At 34.4% G+C, this 6,349-nt stretch overlaps 1 pseudogene; it reads left to right on the top strand.

Moving 5' to 3' along the window:
* Positions 1-2,274: 2,274 nt before the first annotated feature.
* Positions 2,275-3,950, top strand: LOC115227528 (annotated as a pseudogene).
* The last annotated feature ends 2,399 nt before the right edge of the window (positions 3,951-6,349 follow it).

Below are 6,349 nucleotides of genomic sequence, written 5' to 3'. Positions count from 1 at the left end.
GAACCATTCTACATGATTATTTCAGGAAATCCGTCCCCCGTGATTGTCGACTACATCACTTTGTCCGACCTCTTTTACAAACCTTCCTTCTATCTCTCTCTGAGAATTCCTAATAATCGTCTTCAGATTGAGTCTGACTAATAGAATCTGTAAATCAATAAGCGAGTTTTCTACGTGTGGGCAACGAATCGACTTAATTTTTTAGGAAAACCGTGCCTTGTGATTGTCAACTATTTCAACTTGTTCGACCTCCTCTACAATCTTCCTACCATCTCTACTTTAGGAATCATAATTTTCGTCTCGAGAACTGAGTCTGATGAAGAAAATCTGAAAATCAATAAGCTAGTTCTCCATGTGTATCCAACCAATCGACTTATTTTTTTCAAGTAAACGGTCCATAATGATTGTCAAATATATCAACTTGTTTGACCTACGCTAAAGCCTTCCTATTATCTCTAACCAGAATTCATAATTTTTGTCCTACGATTTGAATAATACTATGAAAATCCATACTCGAGTTCTCTACGTGTGTGAAACCATTTGTCATGATTATTTTAGGAAATCCGTCCCCTGAAATTGTGACTACATCACTTCTATCTTCCTTACTAATCTCTGGTATCTCTATGATGCCACTCTCGGAAGCTCTCTGGACACGTTCTTCAGGCCATAATAAAAATCCTCCTCCCCTGCTAGTGGAGCTTGGCTTTGCGCATTCCGACCGTCTCATCTGGCACCCTCCTCGATCAGTATCAGATTCCCCATGTCGAGGAATTGTAAAGTAGAACAGGTTTCATAAAGATATTAAGCCTTGACCTGAGTTGCCGATTGGTATAGCCGGGTTTGGAGCCATTTTTTGCGTATTTTGCTCAGTGCTGTAGTAGCCAGCAACTTTTTAAGTGTAATGTTTTCACTGTCTTTGAGCAGAGATATCCGAGTTTTTTTAACATCCAACCAAAGTTGGCTAATTTCTCTGGTCCAATAATACACTTTGTCAAACCTGAAAATACTTTTTCATTCTAAGACAGCTATCAAATACTGGACATTTGCCTTAAGTGATGTTTACCTGAACACTTAATAATGTATGAAATTAACAACTTTCCTGGTCCTTATAAGATGCGATTTTCTTCGAATCGTTTTCAAAGACAAACACGAGGATTTGGTTCATAATTTTTCGCGCAAATAATGATTGGATAAGGGAGACTATCTTTATTCATTGCAAAAATAAGGCCAATTTCAATTCCTTCTATGGCAGTAACTAGAAAATAACATACTTTATTTGTTTTTTTAATAGAGAACAAATTAAGTTAGGAATGTACAGAGGGGAAACTCTGGGGGGGCTAAAGCACGCACCCTCCTGCGGAAAGTACCGCATACGTGTTGCCACGGAGAATGGCGATGGATATCCGCTTTATTTGTTATTTTGAGACATATTATTTATTTTAAATTAATTTGAAAAAAAAATTAAAATTATTATCAAATCTGTATCCTTGTTGTGATGTCGCGTAATTATAAATATGTCGATGATGATTATTTCGATGACTATCAATATCATTCTCAGTTAGGAAACGAAAGACTCAGTCAATTTTCTATTTATTCTCAAAATGATGGGGATAATCAAATTGTAAGATACATCATATTCATTTATTCTATTTCTACCTAACTAAAAATATTTAGATTGACGATTTAATGTCTCAAAACCTTAATTCTATGAACTTTGGAGACGAATGTAGTGATTTCAATAAATTACCTCTTCATGCTTGCGCGTAAAGTCTTAATTAATTTGTAAGATATTGTGGAATTCACGATCCAAATAGTGTTGCTTTATGCACACAAAGTCAGAAATGGTTTTGTAATGATCGCGGTTTGACTTCTGGAAGCCATATAATAAATCATTTGGTGAGAGCAAAAACAAAGGAGATAATTCTTCACCAAAACAGTCATTTGGGAGCAATGACAATTGAATGCTATGTTTGTGGATCAAAGAACGTATTTTCTCTCGGATATTTGCCTGGAAAACAGGACAATACTGTCATGATTGTATGTAGGCAGCCATGTGCCTTCCAGGTTAGTAGCAAGGACGTAAATTGGTATTACATTTCGTTGCGATTCTAAGGGATTTAAACGAATGGAAGCCAATCATTGAAGATAGACAGTTTGTTTCGTGGCTGTTAAAAGTCCCTGATCCTGAAATTCAGATAAAGGCAAGGAAGATCACTCCGGTAGAGATTAACAACTTGGAAGAACGATGGAAGGAGAATCCATATGCCACATTAGATGAGGTTAATAACCCTGTAAATGAGGATGTTTTACAGCATGTTTTAATTAGGTGGTGCTATTATTCTGATAATTTTAGATACAAGGATTCACATCAGTATCAATCAGTTTATAAACCTCTTATAAAGTTGGAGTCTGAGTATGATAAGAAATTGAGAGAATCACAGACGAATGAAAATGTATCAATTCGGTGGGACATTGGGTTGAATAAAAAACGAATTGCTTATCTTCATTTACCAAAGACCAGTGATGGTTAGTTTTTTCGAGGAATTAAAATTTATTTTTCTATGACGTTTAACTAGAAATTCGTATAATGCACGGGGATGAGTTACGTATGACATATCATAGCGATGTGAGACCTTCGTGGACTACAGTTGGACATGTTATTAAGATTCCTGATAGTAAAAAATATTTATTCACTTTAGACAAAAGCGACGAGATTGGTATTGAAATAAAGAACGTGTCTGATATAAAGTGTGAAGCAACTCATGGATTATCAGTTGATTACGTCTGGAAATCAACATCATATGACAGGTTTATTGCAATTTACTGATTACGTAATTAGAATGCAGTATGCTCTTAGACTATTTGCAGTCGATGAGACGTCAGTATCTGCTATTATTTATGACTATTTGATGGGTCACCGTAGAAGTGACGTATTGATAAAAACACCACTTCCAGAATGTTTTTCTGCGCCAAATTTGCCAGATTTAAATCATTCTCAAATATCAGCTGTGAAATCAGTCCTTCAGCATCCACTTAGTCTTATTCAGGTCATTAATAGTATTATATTAATCTAGGGTCCTCCTGGTACTGGAAAAACTGTCACGTCTGCTAGTATTGTCTATCATCTTGCTGAGCAGACTAAGTCTCAGGTTCTCGTCTGTGCACCTTCTAATATTGCTGTGGATCAACTTACAGAGAAAATAGACAAAACTGGACTTAAAGTATTCTTTTATGATAATGAATAGGTTGTGAGATTGTGTGCCAAAAGTAGAGAAGCAATTGAATCTCCTGTAATTCATTTAGCGTTGCATAACCAACTAAGAAAACTTTCCAAGTTAGTATTATTAAAATATCGATTTTACATAGTAAACCTGAGCTACAAAAGTTGATAAACCTAAAGGAAGAAGCTGGTGAATTGTCAAGTAGTGATGAAAATCGTTATAGACAACTCAAACGTCAGTCTGAGCGCGAACTTTTATCTGTAATTACTGACATGTTTATTGGTTTTAGTACGCCCAAGTTATTTGTTGTACTTGTGTTGGTGCTGGAGATCCTAGATTAAATAAATTTCGTTTTAAATCTGTCGTTATTGATGAAAGCACCCAAGCAACAGAGGCCGAGTGTATGATGCCAATTGTACATGGCTGTCGACATGTTTTTATTATATGGATATTATTTTCTAGCTCGTTCTCGTAGGAGACCATTCTCAGTTGGGTCCTGTTGTTATGTCCAAAAAAGCTGCAAAGGCCGGATTTTCGCGATCTCTTTTTGAACGTTTAGTTCTTCTTGATATTCGTCCTATTCGACTATTGGTTCAGTATCGTATGCATCCTGCTCTGTCTGCGTTCCCTTCAAATTCTTTTTATGAGGGTTCACTACAGAATGGAGTTACTGCTCGTTTATATACTATTTATTTATTGATTAGGCAATCGGGTGTTGCCTACCTCTAATTTTCCATGGCCGAGAACTGACATTCCAATGTTTTTTTATCTCACTTGTGGCCAAGAAGAGATTGCAAGTTCTGGAACTTCCTTTTTAAACAGGCAAAGAAATTATTTTGATAAGAATTTAGAACTGAGGCTGCTAATGTGGAGAAAGTAGTAAGTACAATGCTAAGTGCTGGGACTCATCCCGAACAAATTGGAATTATTACTCCGTACGAGGGACAAAGAGCTTTCATTGTTCACTATATGCAGTTCTCTGGTAAACTTAATTCTCGGCTATACCAAGTGAATATTTTATCTAATTTTTTGCAGGAAGTTGAGGTTGCTAGTGTCGACGCCTTTCAAGGAAGAGAAAAGGATTATATCATATTGTCTTGTGTGAGATCGAATGAACACCAAGGAATTGGATTTTTGGAAGATAAACGCCGATTAAATGTTGCACTAACACGGGCCAAGTGTCAATTTTTATGAAATTTTTTAGATATGGACTTATTATTATTGGCAATGCCAGGGTTCTTTCTAAAGTTTGTGTTATTTTTTGAGTAATTTTTAGAATTCTATATGGAATGATCTTATTATCTACTTTAAGGAATGTGGTGTTTTAGTTGAAGGCCCATTAAATAATTTGAAAGAGTCTTCTTGCCAGTTTCGCGAATCTTCTTATAGAGTAATTATTTTGTTTTATTTATCTATAAGCTGTCAAATTCTTTTGAACCAGATAAAGGTTAGATTTGCCCTTTTATTCTTAAATTTAAAGAATGTACCACTCCGATAGATCATTTTTCTTGTATTCCGCAGAGTCAGTCAACGGCTTACAGAATGACATATCCGGTCCCTACTGCCATGTTTTCGAACGATCCTTCTTTACTGTCTTACATGTCTGATCTACGGGAAGGTGTTAAAGGCGCTGAAAATTAATTATAGAAAATTATGTTCCGCCTTCATATAACAACATTCGATCAATGCAGGAAAGAGCATTGACAACAGTTACAAAATCTCCTGTAGTTAATGCACAGCATTTTGGTCACGGTGACAGTCTGAACAGTCCATATATGAATTTGAATGATGAGCGTACATACCAAAATTACGTTTCTGTTTAATCTGTAATTTATTAGAGACAGCGTGTTGGTAATAATAAGCGTGGTAAAAGTTCCAGTCAAGATAGTAATAATTATGAACCATTGTCCCAAGATTCTATTTACGGTTATAATCCATATCGTTAAGGTTTCAATTGAAAAAAATGGTTTTAATAGTTTTGTTAATTTTGTATTTTTAGTACTTGCCTTGGTTTCTCGGGTTTATTAATTCTTCGTACTAACATTTCGGATTTTATTATAATATAAAAATTCTTTTTATTTATTAAGCTGACTTAGATTTTAACTATTTAGTTTTGCATTTACACAAAGCGAGTCAGCTTTCAGGAAACAAAAAATGTGAATCTAGTTGAGAAATGTAGAAATAGCTTTGTAGTTCGGTGTCTTAACTACACATACTGCAACTAAATGCATTACGGAAGAAATATTTTATGTGAGTAAAATTCAGTCAAAAGCAAATTTTCTAAATTCATTTGTTTTTCTTCTTTTTTACTATACTAAGTTTTTCAATTTAGTCTATTCAAAAAAGTATTAACCATTATATCTTCAATCTAGCTTCTTTCAAAAACTTTGTGACCGTCCAGAGAATGGACACGCAGCGGAATAAGCAGATAGTGAAATATGATAGTATAGCACTTGTTTTTTAAGTCAATGAAGAACAAAATACTTTGCCAGTCAGTAAAATTAATGAATGTAATTGTTCGGCGTGTATTTTATTTGGACTGTGACATACTACAATACAATTCGAGAACGTGGGGTCCAAACGATTAATTTAATTCTTTTTGCTTTACAGACTTCATAACTACTTTGAAAACAGCCGATTTTCATTTCCTATTAGACCATTTTATCATTTTTTGAAAATGAAAGGAGGCATAATTAGATAATTCTTTTTTATCTTAAAAAAATATTGGGTTTACGACTCAGAATTCATAATTTTTTTAGACCACTAATCTGAGGTTATCTATTTCTGAAAGCGGTGTACCTTCCAAACTTTTAGAAAATACATAATGGAAAAATAATCAAAGTGGGTATTAACTTTTGAGATGTCAGTATACAGAGACTTATTTTTATTCCACGTATTTTTTTGTTATTTGATTGTAATGGTTAATCGAAAATGGAATGATACTTATCTCCAATATGGATTTACTTAATATACTGTATCTGACAACGTTGATAAAGCCTAGTGAATGATGTGCAACGTAATAATAGAAACAACTCTTTGAAGCAGTCAAAATAAAAAAGACAGGGAAAAAACTCACCCAAAAAATTTTGAAACTGTCGATAGTTTTATTGCAAAGAGAACTAAAAATG

Source organism: Octopus sinensis, unplaced genomic scaffold, assembly GCF_006345805.1.
Source record: "Octopus sinensis unplaced genomic scaffold, ASM634580v1 Contig04374, whole genome shotgun sequence".
Lineage (NCBI taxonomy): Eukaryota > Metazoa > Mollusca > Cephalopoda > Octopoda > Octopodidae > Octopus > Octopus sinensis.
Note: the sequence above shows the minus strand (reverse complement) of the source record. Positions and strands in the feature narration are given on the sequence as shown.